The 16,981-nt window shown below is 35.0% G+C and overlaps 1 protein-coding gene and 1 long non-coding RNA gene across 2 annotated transcripts in view; one reads left to right on the forward strand and one right to left on the reverse strand.

The window, feature by feature from the left end:
• Positions 1-6,988, reverse strand: part of LOC148946861 (uncharacterized) — a 270,490-nt gene extending 263,502 nt beyond the window's left edge. The window contains exon 1 of the mRNA XM_089096450.1: positions 6,860-6,988. The gene's annotated coding sequence lies outside the window, so the exon portion shown is untranslated. The remainder of the gene's footprint in view (positions 1-6,859) is intronic.
• Positions 6,989-8,064: 1,076 nt separating this feature from the next.
• Positions 8,065-16,981, forward strand: part of LOC148946862 (uncharacterized) — a 32,386-nt gene continuing 23,469 nt past the window's right edge. Inside the window, exon 1 of the long non-coding RNA XR_016142446.1 lies at positions 8,065-8,204. This is a non-coding gene — a long non-coding RNA (uncharacterized LOC148946862). The remainder of the gene's footprint in view (positions 8,205-16,981) is intronic.

A 16,981-nucleotide genomic window follows, 5' to 3' on the forward strand; every position in this document is an offset into this window, starting at 1 on the left:
GAACTTTGAAAAATCAAGAGAATGTAACAGTGACAAGGTAAACCACAACACTACTGAAATATTCCAACTCTTGCATTTCAATGAAAGAAATTCAAATTAACTTTGAAAAATCAATAAAATTTAACTGTGACAAGGTAAAACATAACCAAACACTACTTAAATATTCCAACTCTTGCATTTCAACAAAGGAAATTCAAAATGAGCTTTGAAAAATCAAGAAAATGTAACTGTGACAAGGTAAACCACAACCGAACGCTACTGAAATAGTCCAACTCTTGCATTTCAAATAAATAAATTCAAAATGATCTTTTTAAAATCAAGAAAATGTAACTGTTACAATTTAAACCACAACAAAAAACTAATGAAATATTCCAACTCTTTCATTTAAAAGAAATAAATTAAAAATTAACTTTGAAAAATCAAGAAAATGTAACTGTGACAAGGTAAACCACAACCAAACACTTCTGAAATATTCCAACTCTTGCATTTCAACAAATGAAATTCAAAATGAGCTTTGAAAAATCAAGAAAATTTAACTGTGACAAGATAAACCACAACCAAACACTACTGAAATATTCCAACTCTTGCATTTCAACAAAGGAAATTCAAAATGAGCTTTGAAAAATCAATAAAATTTAACTGTGACAAGGTAAACCACAACCGAACGCTACTGAAATATTCCAACTCTTGTATTTCAACAAAAGAAATTCAAAATGAACTTTGAAAAATCAACAACATTTAACTGTGACAAGTTAAACCACAACCGAATGCTACTGAAATATTCCAACTCTTGCATTTCAACGAAAGAAATTCAATATGAACTTTGTAAATTAAAGAAACTGTAACTGTGACAAGAAAAACCACGACCAAACACTACTGAAATATTCCAACTCTTGCATTTCAACGAAAGAAATTCAAAATGAACTTTGAAAAATCATGAAAATGTACCTGTGACAAGGTAAACCACAACCAAACACTACTGAAATATTCTAACTCTTGCATTTCAACGAAAGAAATTCAAAATGAACTTTGAAAAATCAAGAAAATGTAACTGTGACAAGGTAATCCACAACCAAACACTACTGAAATATTCCAACTCTTGCTTTTCAACGAAAGAAATTCAAAATTAACTTTGAAAAATCAAGAAAATTTAACTGTTACAAGGTAAACAAAAACCAAAGACAACTGAAATATTCCAACTCTTGAATTTCAACGAAAGAAATTCAAAATGAACTTTGAAAAATCAAGAAAATGTAACTGTGACAAGGTAAACCACAACCAAACACTACTGAAATATTCCAACTCTTGCTATTCAAAGAAAGAAATTCTAAATGAACTTTGATAAATCTTGAAAATGTTTCTGTGACAATGTATACCAGAACCAAACACGACTGAAATATTCCAACTCTTGCATTTCAACGAAAGAAATTCGAAATGAACTATGAAAAATCAGGAAAATGTAACTGTGACAAGGTAAACCATAACCAAACACTACTGAGATATTCCAACTCTTGCATTTCAACGAAAGAAATTCTAAATGAGCTTTGAAAAATCAAGAAAATGTAACTGTGACAAGGTAAACCATAACCAAACACTACTGAAATATTCCAACTCTTGCATTTCAAAGAAAGAAATTCTAAATCAACTTTGAAAAATCAAGAAAATGTAACTGTGACAAGGTAAACCAAAACCAAACACTACTGAAATAGTCCAACTCTTTCATTTCAACGAAAGAAAATCTAAATGATATATTAATTATATTTATATTTTAACTTTGAAAAGTTAAACAATAACCAAAAACTACTGAAATAGTACAACTCTTTCATTTCAACGAGAGAAATTCAAATGAACTTTGAATATTCATGAAAATGTAACTTTGACAATGAAAACAATATGCAGACACTACTGAAATAGTCCAACTCTTGCATGTCAACGGAAGAAATTCAAAATGAACTTTGAAAAATCAAGAAAATGTAACTGTGACAATGTAAACCACGACCAAACACTACTGAAATAGTCCAACTCTTGCATTTCAACGAAAGAAATTCAAAATGAACTTTGAAAAATCAATAAAATTTAAATCTTACAAGGTAAACCACAACCAGAAACTTCTTAAATAGTCCAACTCTTTCATTAAAATGAAATAAATTCAAATGAACTTTGAAAAATCAAGAAAATGTAACTGTGACAAGGTAAACCACAAGCAAACGCTACTGAAATATTCCAACTCTTGCATTTCAACAAAGGAAATTCAAAATGAACTTTGAAAAATCAAGAAAATGTAACTTTGACAAGGTAAGCCACAACCGAACACTACTGAAATATTCCAACTCTTGAGTTTCAACAAAACAAATTCAAATGAACATTGAAAAATCATGAAAATTTAACTGTGACAAAGTAAACAATAACCAAACACAACTGAAATATTCCAACTCTTGCATTTCAAAGAAAGAAATTCAAAATGAACTTTGAAACATAAAGAAAATGTAACCGTGACATTGTAAATCACAACCAAACACTACTTAAATATTCCAACTCTTGCATTTCAACAAAGGAAATTCAAAATGAGCTTTGAAAAATCAAGAAAATATAACTGTGACAAGGTAAACCACAACCAAACACTACTGAAATATTCCAACTCTTGCATTTCAACAAAGGAAATTCAAAATGAACTTTGAAAAATCAAGAAAATGTAACTGTGACAAGGTAAACTACAACCGAACGCTACTGAAATATTCCAACTCTTGCATTTCAACAAAAGAAATTCAAAATGAACTTTGAAAAATCAAGAAAATGTAACTGTGACAAGGTAAACCACGACCAAACACTACTGAAATATTCCAACTCTTGCATTTCAACGAAAGAAATTCAAAATGAACATTGAAAAATCAAGAAAATGTAATTGCGACAAGGTAAACCACAACCAAACACTACTGAAATATTCCAACTCTTGCATTTCAATGAAAGAAATTCAGAATGAACTTTGAAAAATCAAGAAAATGTAACTGTGACAAGGTAAACCACAACCGAACTCTACTGAAATATTCCAACTCTTGCATTTCAATGAATGAAATTCAGAATGAACTTTGAAAAATCAAGAAAATGTACCTGTGACAAGGTAAACCACAACCAAACACTACTGAAATATTCCAACTCTTGCATTTCAACAAATGAAATTCAAAATGAACTTTGAAAAATCAAGAAAATGTAACTTTGACAAGGTAAACCACAACCTAACGCTACTGAAATAGTCCAACTCTTTAATTTCAACAAAAGAAATTCAAATGAACTTTGAAAAATCAAGAAAATGTAACTGTGACAAGGTAAACCACAAACAAACACTACTGAAATATTCCAACTAATGCATTTCAACGAAAGAAATTAAAAATGAACTTTGAAAAATCAAGAAAATGTAACTGTGACAAGGTAAACCACAACCAAACACTACTGAAATATTCCAACTCTTGCATTTCAACAAAGGAAATTCAAAATGAGCTTTGAAAAATCAAGAAAATGTAACTGTGACAAGTTAAACCACAACCAAACACTACTGAAATATTCCAACTCTTGAATTTCAACAAATGAAATTCAAAATGAGCTTTGAAAAATCAAGAAAATGTAACTTTGACAAGGTAAACCACAACCTAACGCTACTGAAATATTCCAACTCTTGCATTTCAACAAAAGAAATTCAAAATGAACTTTGAAAAATCGAGAAAATGTAAATGTGACAAGGTAAACCACGACCAAACACTACTGAAATATTCCAACTCTTGCATTTCAAAGAAAGAAATACAAAATGAACATTGAAAATTAAAGAAATTGTAAATGTGAAGATGAAAAAAAAAACCAAACACTACTGAAATATTCCAACTCTTGCATTTAAATGAAAGAAATTCCGAATGAACTTTGAAAAATCAAGAAAATGTAACTGTGACAAGGTAAACCACAACAAAACGCTACTGAAATATTCTAACTCTTTCATTTCAACGAAAAAAATTCAGAATGAACTTTGAAAAATCATGAAAATGTAACTGTGACAAGGTAAACCACAGCCAAACACTACTGGGATGGGCTTTGGGGTCCAGAGATGGCATTTGGGGGTCTGGGTGGGCCTTTGGGGCGCCGGGGGACCGGTGGAGGGCCTTTGGGGCACCGGTGGCCCTTTGGGAGCCCGGGGGACCTTTGAGGACCATGGGAGGGCAGTAGTCTGCTACATTTATGTTTGATATGATTATTTCTTTAATTTCTGATCGTTTTTTATTTCATTTATTCGTTAATAGTAACTTTTGCTCGTTTTGAGTTTCAATTACTAAAATAATTTATTTCTGCTGGTCTTAAGTTCAATATGGTTTTTCGTTTTTCTTTGAAAAATTCGTTTTTCAAATAGTATTTTCTTTGAGTTAATACGCTCAAAGTGACTAATGATTTCCTGAAAACGTCTTAGAATACAAAAAAAAAATATATAATCAGTCGGTAATTACAATTTCCTTATCAATACCCCCATTCTCGTGTCAGAGTATTATCAAACAGTTCGTGGTAACGAACTGTAAGTAAGGAGCGACCCGGCTCAATGGTAACCGAAACTCTAGAAAACGGGATTTTGTACCAACAGATACATCAAAAGAATCAGATTTTAATGCTGATTTCAAATATATATGTTTCATCGACTTTAGTCCTACTCATCAAAAGTTACGCACCTGAGAAAATTTGGCTGATTTTCGAAAAAAGGGGGAAAGATCCCCTAAAAGCTACATAACCTTAATGAAATTCACACCATCATATTCAGCGTATCAGAGAACCCTACTTTCTTCAAGGTTTCAAGCTTCAAGGTTTCAAGCTCCTATCTACAAAACTGTGGAATTTTGCATTTTTTGCCAGAAGAAAGATCACGGATGCGTGTTTATTTGTTTTTTTGGGTTTTTTTTTCTTTTCCCCAGGGGTGATCGTATCGACTCAGTGGTCCTAGAATATCGTGGGTGGGCTCATTGGAACGAAAATTAAAAGTTCTAGTGCCCTTTTTAAGTAAACAAAAAAATGGAGGGCAACTAGGCCCCCTCCAACGCACATTTTTCTGCCAAAGTCACCCGATCAAAATTTTGAGATTGCCATTTTGTTCAGCATGATCGAAAGTATGATAACTATATATTTTAGGATGGCTCAATTCCCCAAAGTCCCCGGGGGGAGGGCTGAAAGTTATGAACTTTACCCAATGTTAACATATGGTATTGGGTATTGGGAAATATAAAGACTTTTTCAAGGGGGATTATTTCTGATAGTGGGGGGAGGGTGGTGGGCTGGGGGTTATGTTGGAAGATCTTTCCATGGAGGAACTTTCATGGGGGAAGGGACATTGCTATGAAGGGGGCGCCAGATTTCCCAGCATTCTTTAAAAAAAAAACAGAAAATTTTTTTTTCAACTGATAGTAAGGAGCAACATCACAACTTAAAACGAACAGAAAATATTACGTATATGATTGGGTTCACCCCCTAGTCAATACCTCGCTCTTTAAGCCAAAGATGTTTTAGTACTTTCATAAGAGCTATTTATTCTAATTAACGGCCTTTGTGATTAAGTCATTTTTAAAAAATTGGAACAAAATTCGAAATTTAGTGAACTCCCTAATATACGTATTAAGAATATGTGAATATAGAAGTTCGTTACGTAAGTTAATTAGTAAGTTACGTATATTTATTACTAATAAAAACGTTCGTAAATAAAATTAAACAAATTTCGAGAAAGCCATTTAACCAAATAAAAGTAAAATTAACATGAAAATTTTGTTGTAATTATTCATGTACGGTGAGCCAAAATCAAAACCTGTATTAATTCAAAAATGTTCAAAAATTGAATAAAAAAACAAGTTTTTTTTAGCTGAAAGTGAGGAACGACGTTAAAACTTAAAACGAACAGAAATTATTCCGTATATAAAAGGGGCTGTGCACTCCTCAACGCCTCGTTCTTTACTTTAAAGTTTGACTTTCTCACAACTCTATTTTTTTTAAACAATAAAAAAAATTTAGCGCAATGAGCGAGGCATTGAGGCTCTTTACGCTAAAGTTTTTTATTGTTTTAAAAAATAAAGTTGCAAGACAGAGTCAAACTTTAGAGTAAAGAGCGAGGCGTTGAGGAGGGGACAGCGCCTTTCATATACGGAATAATTTCTGTTCGTTTTAAGTTTTAATGTCGCTCCTTACTTTCAGTTAAAAAAAACTTGTTTGTTTTTTTATTTAATTTCTTGAAGCATCGAGATAAAAAAAAAAAAAGGAAAATAGACAAAATTAGCGTACACGCCTACAGGTTGATAAAGCAGTAGATCACTTCATATAGGATAGTTCCTGTTCGTTTTGAGTTCTAGTATCAAACATCTCTTTTCGTTCTAGCTTTTCTGTTGTTTTTTTATATCACATTTTGGATTATCCTAAATGTGTGATTTAACCTTCCATTGTATGATTTAAATTTAAAAAAAAGTTTAAAAAGAAATACGTCAAAAATTTGTTTATATTCTTTTGTGTTACGTTTTTACGAGTCGGAGAAACATTTCGGGGGGAGGAACTCTTTAAACCCCCTAAGCCTCCCTCCAGGATACGGCCTGGATTTGGGGCCTCCTTATATTACCTGGGCTTATGTTCAGCACCCATTTTCAGGACAGCTACAATTATTCTAAACGGCTTGGAAAAGGTGCCAAATCCTGTCCAAAATTCTGCACCCCAAAATTTATTTGAAAAAAAAAACTAGTTGGTCATTGGCGAAAGAACATAAAATTACATACAAAAAAAGCGATATTTTTTTGTAAAAAGTGAAAGACAAATAATAAATAAAACCGAGAAGTCACATAAACATAATATTTTTAAATACCTTTGGTTAAGGTGTCAATGGTATTCCGCAATGTCCTAACAATTAAAAACCACAGTGGTATCCCGCAATGTCCTAATAGTTAAATACCACAATATCAATTCGAAATTACGCGTTTGCACTCAATGTCTGACTAATGCTTGCAAAGCACTAAGTGTATCCAAGCTAAACAATCAAAGGGAAAGGGAGTACGGAAAGGGAAGCTTTCTTTGAGCATATTAAAGAGCATGCGAGCTTCTCCCAAAGTCTTTGCTACTTTGTCTTGTTTTTCTTCTACGGGATCAACCGATTCCTATTATAAAGCATAATTAGTTTTTTTTTTTTTTTTTTTAGTGGATGGCTTTTATTGTGTTCTTTCAAGAATTAATGCGTCAACATATCAATTTCAATTTTGGTTTAGCATATAGCAAACCCTCTTACTTTTTAGTACAAAAGTATCAAATAAAATATAATCAAATACTGATTAGCCTATTCCTGGTAGAAATAGTTTTCATTTCCTGAAAAACATGAAATAAATTAATCTACGCCTGTTTGTCTTTAACCGGGCAATACTATCGAGTCGTCTAGAACCCATTGTGACTTAGTCCCCTTTTTCATTTTCTAAAGCTTATGCATAGAAGTACTTCATTGACTCTTTACAGGCAAAAAGATATTCACAGGAATGAAGCACTTAATATTTACTATAAACGGTTTTATTGCAACATTAGTTGCTAATTTTTCTTAAGTTTGATGCCCGTACCATTGTCTTTTCCTAGTTTATGCCTTTTATGTCTCCTTTCCTTAGCTTTGGCGCGCAAGTCTGTAAATGTTTTTCCTCTAAAGATACATTTTTTTTCAAAGAGTGTACTGAATATCCGGTCTAGGGTACAACCCAACCAGTTACGAATGTCGTCCCCTGCAGCTGCATTTTAGCAATTTCTACTTTTACAATTATCCTTATGTCTTTCATTTTATGCTTTAAATTCCAAACATTTTATTTACATTACAATCTGCAGAATATACCAACGAAATTCAGATTATATTGTTAATAACTCTGTATTTTATGTAGTAGTAAGTTTTTCTAAACACCTGCCATTTTGTTTTATTGCTACAAAAATTTTGCAAAGAAATAGTTCATGACACACTTAATAATCTTTGTAAGGAAGAGTAAAACACAATGGTGAGTTCTATTTTTTAGTTATATCTTATGTAACTTAGGTAATTGGTATTGAAGATCATCATAGACGTTCTTTCTTTGCTTCTATTTTCATTCATGCCTCAGAACTATAACCTGGCTGCGAAAAAAGGAAATAACGAGGGTAAGGCCTTCAGCCAGCTAGGAACTGTTTGAAGTCAGAAATTGAGCCAGGTAAAATTTGTGTCTACAACCTGACGGTTCTGAAGTTCTTTCCTTATCCCAACTTTTAAAGCTTTTTAATTCAGCCTTCTCACAAGAATTTTAGTTCTATCTTTATTCTAACTTACACTCGGGTATCCGCATTGTGAGTGCAGGACCGCATTCAGGAATTATAACTAAAAGGAGAGGGGGGAAACTAAAGTTCTTAGAAAATAATGCAAGTATAAAGTTGCTCATATATTCCTTATATATAAAGTAATATACGTCAAAAGTCGAGGACAGAAGTTCCCCAACAATTTTATACGATTTTTCGCTCTAGGAAAGTCTAAATATATATACACATCCACATTTACGTAAAATTTTCTAGGTAGTACAAAACATTTTCCCCAGGGAAGCAGTCGCCGCTTTCAACGGCTTTACTTATAATTAATTTTAAAACGTTTTCAAGAAAATGAAGTTTTTTAAAGAAAAGTAATGAGTGATGTTAAAACTTAAAAAGAGCAGAAATAAAGTCAAATAATAATTCTAACATAAAATGGAACAACTATTATGAATGAATTAATGAAATCCAAAACCCATTGAAACGAAAAATCTCATAGAACATAAAGATGACAAATGAAGGATGAATCCTATAAAAACATAATTAAAACAAATAATCAAATCAAAATGAGGCCGAACAGAAATTACCACAAATAAGATTAAGACTACCCCGCCCCCCCCGAGACGCTGAAGATCATGGCATCATTTGCACTTTACTAAAAAATGCTGAGTATGTTGAGCAGTGTTTTTCTTATTTGTTGTAACATCTTCAACAACAAATTTGTTTAATGAAATAGAAGGATAGTCAATATTAGATTTGGACTACCGTCCGCCCTCTCTCAAACTTTCTAAGAGGCTTGAGTGTTATTTGTGCTTCGCTGAAAACCCTATGTATTTTAAAAAGTGTTGCTTTTATTGGCCAAGACCTCAACAAGAAATAAAGAAACCCATGATCATAATCAAGATTGCAGGAAAGCGAAAAATATTTTTAAGAATATTTAATCTCTTAACTTTTAATTTCATTTTGCTATTTCCAAAAACTATTTTTTTCAAAAATTTTTCTTTTGATTCTGTTTCATACTAAGAAATAGAAAATATATGCGTAAATAAAACTTTTAAAATGAACATTGCCAATTTTTGAAGCAATCTCTGTGTTTTATTCACAGTAGTTTCAATCCATGAAAATTAAGGAGGAGCAAATGTAATTTTCAAGATATGTGAGAGGCGATTTTGTTTTTTAGTTTTTTTCTATAAAAATGCAAAAAAAAAATATAAATGAAAATACCATATTTTTCAAAACCTAGTGAGTCAAAAATCATGGGGCTTCAATCTTGCCAAGCCCCCAAATTGACACCACTGTTTGTCCAATAATGCTTTAAATTTGAGGAACAATAAATTATTTAGCGAGGGATTTGAAAGATTATTTAGGAGGATTATTCGGATTATAGGGATGGATATTATAAGAAAGGATTATTTAGTGAAGGATTATTTAGTGAACTTTCAGATTATCAAACAGTTCGTGGTAACGAACTGTAAGTAAGGAGCGACCCGGCTCAATGGTAACCGAAACTCTAGAAAACGGGTTTTTGATACCAATAGATATATCAAAAGAAACAGATCTTAATGCTGATTTAAAATATATAACTTTCATCAAGTTTAGTGCTACCCATCAATAGTTACGCGCATGAGAAATTTTGGCTTATTTTCGAAAATAGGGAGAAATACCCCCTAAAATTCATAGAACCTTAATGAAAATCAAACTTTCATATTCAGCGTATCAGAGAACCCTACTGTAGAGGTTTCAAGCTCCTATCTACAAAAATGTGGAATTTTGCATTTTTTGCCAGAAGAAAGATCGCGGTTGCGTGTTTATTTGTTGTTTTTTTTGTTTTTTTTTCCCCAGGGGTGATCTTACTAACCCAGTTGTCCTTGAATATCGGGGGAGGGCTAATTGGAATGGAAATTAAAAGTTCTAGTGCCCTTTTTAAGTGACCAAAAAAAAAGGAGGGCAAATAGACCCCATCCCACGCTCATTTTTTTCCCAAAGTCATCCGATCATAATTTTGAGATAGCCATTTTGTTCAACATGGTCGAAAATATGATAAATATGTCTTTTAGGATGATTTAATCCCCCAAAGTTCCCAGAGGGAGGGATAAAAGTTACGAACTTTGCCCCCTGTTAACATATAGTTTTGGTTTTTGGGAAGTATACAGAAGTTTTAGGTGTTTTTTTTTGTGGTTGTGGGATGGAAGGGTGGGTCGGTGGTTATGTTGGAGGATCTGTTCATGAAGGAAGTTTTCATGGGGGAAGGGAAATTGCCATGAAGGGGGCGCCGGACTTGCCAGCATTATTTATTGGTTATTGGGAAGTATACAACCATTTTCAGGAAGGATTTTTTCTGGAGTGACGGTGATTAATGAAAATCACCGTCAGATTCAGCGTATCAGAAAACCCTATTACATAGGTTTCAAGCTCATATCTGCAAAAATCTGCAACTTTGTATTTTTTGCCAGAATATAAATATAAGAATATATAAGTTATTTACGTAAGTTAATTTGTAAAGACATCCATTTAGAAAAAGAAAAGTAAAATTTTTATGCAAATAAAAGCTGCATTAACTAAAAAACGATCAGAAATTAAATAAAAAAAACAAGTTTTTTAAACTGAAAGTAAGGAGCAACATTAAAACTTAAAACGAACAGAAATTATTCCCTATATGAAAGGGCTGTCCCCTCCTCAACGCCTCGCTCTTTACGCTAAAGTTTGACTCTGTCTCACAACTTTATTTTTTAAAACAATAAAAAAATTTAGCGTAAAGAGCGATGCGTTGAAGAGGGGACAGTCCCTTTTATATACGGAATAATCTCTGTTCGCGTTTTAAGTTTTAATGTTGCTCCTTACTTTCAGTTTAAGAAACTTGCTTTTTTTATTTAATACATCTGAAAGGAACGCGTATAGAAGGAATGCAGTTTCGATGTAAATTTACTGTATATTACATTAATGAAACCTCTTGTTTAAATATTAATTCCTTGAAGTCCCGGCATTTTATCTTTCAACGTCGTAAAGATAAAAAGGAAACTGTTTAGAGTATATATTGTTTTCTCTAAAGCACAAATTACGATCTGTCCTTTAGAGGGTTTAAGGGTGTAAGCCCTACTCTTATTTTTCGTAAGTTTTGTTCGTTTTAAGTTTGATTTCATTAATGGACTCAATTATATTCGTTTTAGGATTTATCTATCCATCCCTGGTAGTATCTGCTAGCCTTAAATTTGATGGGATTATTTATTCAATTTTCTGTTCATCTAGGGTTTCGTTAATTCATTTGGAATAATTTCTCTTCCTTTTAAGTTTCAACCATTATGTAACGGTATTTTTGCTCGTTTCAGGTTTCATATGGCTCTTTCGTTTCTATGAAAAATATCTTCGATGGGGAACATTTTTAAATAAATTTGTGTTTCATTTTTTAATTCACATAAGCGGATTATCAATTATTGTATCAATTCCTGTAAAACATTTTTACTTTCTCTGCTTTGAAGCTAAAATTTTAGGTTTTTAGGTATGGGCAAAACTTGAGTATTCAGTAAAACCGTTTAGTCAGCCATAGGTTGGCGTAATAATCCTTTAGCAATAGCTTTACTGGGTGGATGAAGAGGGTTATTCTTAGTCGTTTGGATTAGCTTCAGTCCTGCAGCTTTAAAGCTGCAGGACAAAACATAATTGATCTTATTTTGGGCGTAACGAATTAGGAATCAAATTCCTATCAATAATTGTTGTCTACATTGAGGTCTTATTGTCTAAATTTCCCGAAGAGGCCACATTTTACTATACACACGATATACTATGCTTGGTGATAAACCATATGAGACACACTGAAAAACATAGCACTGGTTTTCTGACCTCATGAATCGAAACACTATAGTTTTTTAATGTCAATAAGGTTCGCTTTGCAATGTCTACATGTAACTTTGAGATAAATTGGAAAATACCTTATGTAGTTTCCTGAATCTGTTTCCGTGAAAAAAGGTTCTTGGCCCTTTTTGGGTCCCAGTTAGCCCAACATATATGCATATTTTTTACATTAGGTTCCCTTTGGCCACAATATATACGGCTGCAAGCTCAAACTGATTAAGGACAGCAAGTTTTTGATCGATTAATGTACCCTCCAATATCCTCTCTTGACCCAACGAATAAGTGTGATTCCCTTAGCCTAGCAAAAGGCTGTGGCCTTTTTTGGGTTCCTGTTCTGGAGGGAGACTGTGTCTCAGTCTCAAATTTTTTGTGTTCATGAGAGTCCAATTGGCCCTGGGGCTATCAGACACAAGTTTCAAGCCAGTCAAAAAAATATTTAGCTCATTTTTATGAGGCCCATGCCCCAAATCTAATTATTCGTGAATGGGTTCCGTCGGCCCAGGTAGTTCAAACCGTTTTAATAATATTTTTTTTAAGAGGAACCAATTTTTTTATTTCCATTTTCCTTGTGTAGTAGTAGCCTTTTGGCACAAGAACTTAAGTTCGGAGCAGATCTCAAATTATTTTGTCCTTTTCAGGCCCCATTTTCGGGAGTACAGTGCTCCGTAGCCAGTCAATTATTTTATATTTGGCTCCTCTTGGTCCTGAGGACCTGGTAAACTGATAAGGAGCCACGAGGTTTTAGCATTTTTCCAGGGTCTCTAAAACTCCCGTACAAACAAAATTTCCTGCTCTCTTAGCACAGACAACGATACTTGAAAGTGACAAGCCAGTTGGAAAAAAATTGGCCGCAATTTTTGGTCGCAATTTCGAGTGGACCGTGCCTTTGAATTACTTGTTTTTAACGGTAGTGTCCACTTGGCACTACCGTTAAAAAATGTTCCTTTGTCCCTTTTAGGAATCATTTTCGGTCAAACAAATACTTTCTGTCAAGTTGTAATTGCAAATTGGGTCCCCTTAACCCAAGGACTTTCAGATGGAAGTGTCAAACTAACCAAAAACAAATCTTTTTGCTCCAGTTTTAGGGGACTTTCACCCCTAAACTAAATCGTTTTTGCTCATGAGGGATCCCTTGACCCAGAAACTTATGTGTGTAAGTATAAAATTTTCAGAGGAAATGGTTTTTGGCACTTTTTCGGTGGAATCAATGTTTTCTTTCTCTTTTCTTGTGCATTGGAATCTTCTTGAAACCCAAGGACCTAAGGATACAAGTTTTCAGCCAATCACCAAAAAAATGTTATGACCTTTCTGGAACCCAGTCTTGGGGAAACTGCTGCACCAAATTATTGTTTTTTTTGTTTTTTTTTTTGCAAAATTAGGCTCCTCTTAGACCAGGGACTTGTGGCTGTAAGCTTCAAACTGGTAAAGTGGTAAGGCAGACCATTCTTTTGGTCTGTTTCAGAGCCCCCTAACATCCCTCTCTCTCATAAGAGATTTCTAGGTCCCTTCGACCATGAACGATTCCTGGAAGTTCCACCCAATCAAATAAAAAGTGTTTGGACTATTTTTGGGCCTAATATTTGAGGGGCCTGACTGCAATTAAAAACGATTTTGGCCTTTTGGGGCCTCATTTTCGGCAGAAAGATGTTCTCTTTTCAAAATTTCCTTGTGCATCGGGGTCCTCACGGGTTAAAGATATAAATTGTAGGTCAATCAAACCAAAAAGTTGGCCATTCCTGGGGGCCCATGTCCCAAAATTAAACTTGTTTTTGGGGATAACTAAGTTCGGCTCTTTGGTGCCCAGGTCGGCAGTATTTTCATCCAAAGTCGGGGCAGTACTTTTCTAATTTTGGTACCTAAGACATTTTTGAAGCTTCGAAAATCGAAGATGCGAATTGCTAATTACGGCGCTTAGGAAATCAATAGGGTAATGTAGATGGCATGACATTAACCAGTATTATAAGACAGACACCAGCCGGAAATTGTTTGCTAATATTGGTGCTCACAAAGATTAATACAGTAATTTAAACAGTATGATAGCCACTTCGTGTTTAGATGGTAGACAAATGCATATATTTATTAGTTGAAACACTGCCTCATTCCTCCGTCCAGTAGTCGAAACATACAGTCATATCAGTGGCGGATCCAGGTGGGGGCACCCCAACCCCCTAGCGTAGTGGCGTATTTGGGGTTGGGACCGCTTGCTCCTGTTGGGGTTGGGACATTATAACACTTTAAAGCTATTTTTTGTAACTGATTTTTAATATTTGAATTGTAAATAATTTTTTAATTGTTAAGACTGTTTATTTTTCCAGACAAGTTCGAAACAAAGTTTCAGTTACTTTGTGTGGTCTCTGCTATATTTTATTGATGACGCCTACCATCTAAAAGTATTTAATTAAATTTAGATTTTTCACGAGAGTCTGTCGGTATTACCACAAAAGCCAACTGGGAGGTGAAAATCTTCGTTTCATATAAAAAAGAATGGGAAACTTTATGATTAAAAAATCATTACTTATTTAGGCTGTCAAAAATATTTCAGGATTGTGATTTAATATTTAAACTTCTTTTTACGGTTAAAAATTTGTTTTCGAGTCTTACTATGGCGCAGAGGCGAAGAAATTGATATCATTACTTTTTTGGCTGTCATAAAATTTGGGCTTGCTTTTTTTGCGAAGCAGGGTAGCTTTTGCAACGTTGTTGTATTTTGAGGGATTTGTATAATATAAAGTAAATGGTTGAGAAGTGCAAAGATATTATTAATTTACTTTTTGGATTTCGATCAGCAAACAGTGGCCACTTTACTGCCTATTTTCATCTAATTAAAGCTCTGCGTTATATGACATATAACCGCCTCTGTTCATCCGAAAACATTAAAATAAAGCCTGAACTCTTTAGAAATATCTGAACTTCAATAAAGGTTCGTATGAGTATGCACTTAAAACAAATTATATGATTATAGACCTACTGAGTCACCTTCTTGGTAGGGGCCTCTCCAGGCCACTCAGCGTGTCCCCAGGTGGCGGATAGGGGAACGTCCTACAGATATGTAGGGTACCTCTCATAAAGGGAGGCGTAGACCAAAGAGGGGACCTAGTCCCCTTGGGGTCCATAAACTTAAACTGGGGTACCCTCGCCCGGGGGCCATAGATATAGGTGGAGGAGGAAGAAGGCCCCTCTGATTCACACTAAGCAGGGCCCACCGGCGTGTGGACATGTCCCGTTAGTTGCAAACCTTCTTCCAGCAATGGGTTAAATTATATGGTTCTGTAGGATACCATCGTGGAAGGATCCTCTTCAGGAGGACAGCTGCGAAATATGGGCGGAAGATCCAGATTCGGACAACGGCCTCTGCATGTTGGGTATGCGGTGGTATGCTCCGGAAAACCACTCAGGGGTTGGCGTCCCTGCCCGCAGAGCTAGAGAGTGGTAGGTACCGCAAGGTGCTGACTCCTGCCCCTATTGGGGTCACCACCACCTTTGCTGAGGTTAAGTATGATGTCTTATGACCGCTCCTTAGCTGATGAGGCAAAGTCTGTCTTAGGAGTTATTTTGTCGCTGTTTGGACTAACTACCCATTCAGCCGGTATTTACCAAGTTTTCAAACGGAAAAAACCGCCTCGGATCGTACTTCCTCCCAGTAGAAGACCAAATGCATGTCCCAAGACAATTCTTCCGGATAGTTTTACTGTTAGCCAATGCAATGTGCGCCGTCTCCAATCCAAGTTGAATTACCTAAAGCACTTGATGAATAAGGTCTCTCCTTCTTTCATGTATGTATCTGGGACCCACCTGAATTCTAGTGTCAGTGATAGTGATATCAGTATTCCTAGTTACACTCTGCTCAGGCTGGATCACAAAAACCCCAGAAACTCGACTTTTGGTGGAGGTGGTGTTGATATGTACTTTAAAAATAGCATCCCTTTTTTGGCACTTTCGATTCCTAGCGATAAGGAAGTCCTTTGGGTTAAAATAAACCAATCAAACAAATTGTTTGTTATTAGTACAGTCTATAACCCACCAAAGATGAAAATAACCGAACATCTGGAAGATTGCTTGGATTTTGTGAAGCTAAAGTTCCCTAAATCAGGTATAATAATCAAAGGAGACTTTAACACTCATCATGGCCACTGGCTGAAAAGTCGTATGGCTGATATGGAGGGCTTAGTTCTGATAGACCTGAGTCTTGCTTACGGCCTAGAACAACTTGTTGAAATTGACACTTACATCGGCCCTCACGGATCATCCAGGCTTGATCTCTTCTTAAGTAATCATTCGGATTCCTTTAGTGTTGAAAGCTATCCTTTTGCCAGCGACCAAGTGGCATCTAAAGCTCGTGAAAAACTCAAAATACCTCCATCTGTAAAGCACGATCGGATCATCAGGCAGTATCACCGCACATCATCCCATCAAAACAATAAAAGTCTCATCTCGAGATAAATGGTGGTCAATTGAATCTGACGAGGACCGGGCTGCTTTTATTAGCGCTCGAAACGAGTCTGTTAAAGCTGTACGTCAAGCTAGAGCGGTTAAAGGCACAAGTTCGTAGATAAACTGAAAAGTGCCCCTGCAAAGCGGTGGTGGGGGGGGGGGGGTCGTCAAAGAAGCCCTACCGCCATAGAAATCAACATCAATTCTCTTACTTCATGTTGAAGGGACGATGATCCAGTCAGGCCAGGAAAAGGCAGATGTTCTGGCCTAAGCCTTTTCAAAGGTCTCCCAACTTGATGAGGACGGAGTCTCCCCTCCCCGCTTTCCGCCACGAACAGATCCAAAAATCACCACCGTTAACATCACTATTAGGAATGTGCTCAGAACGCTAAGCCAGCTGGATGTCACC

The sequence above is a fragment of the Artemia sp. Qi Xiang Cuo genome, chromosome 11, assembly GCF_049724085.1.
Source record: "Artemia sp. Qi Xiang Cuo chromosome 11, ASM4972408v1, whole genome shotgun sequence".
Taxonomy (NCBI): domain Eukaryota; kingdom Metazoa; phylum Arthropoda; class Branchiopoda; order Anostraca; family Artemiidae; genus Artemia; species Artemia sp. Qi Xiang Cuo.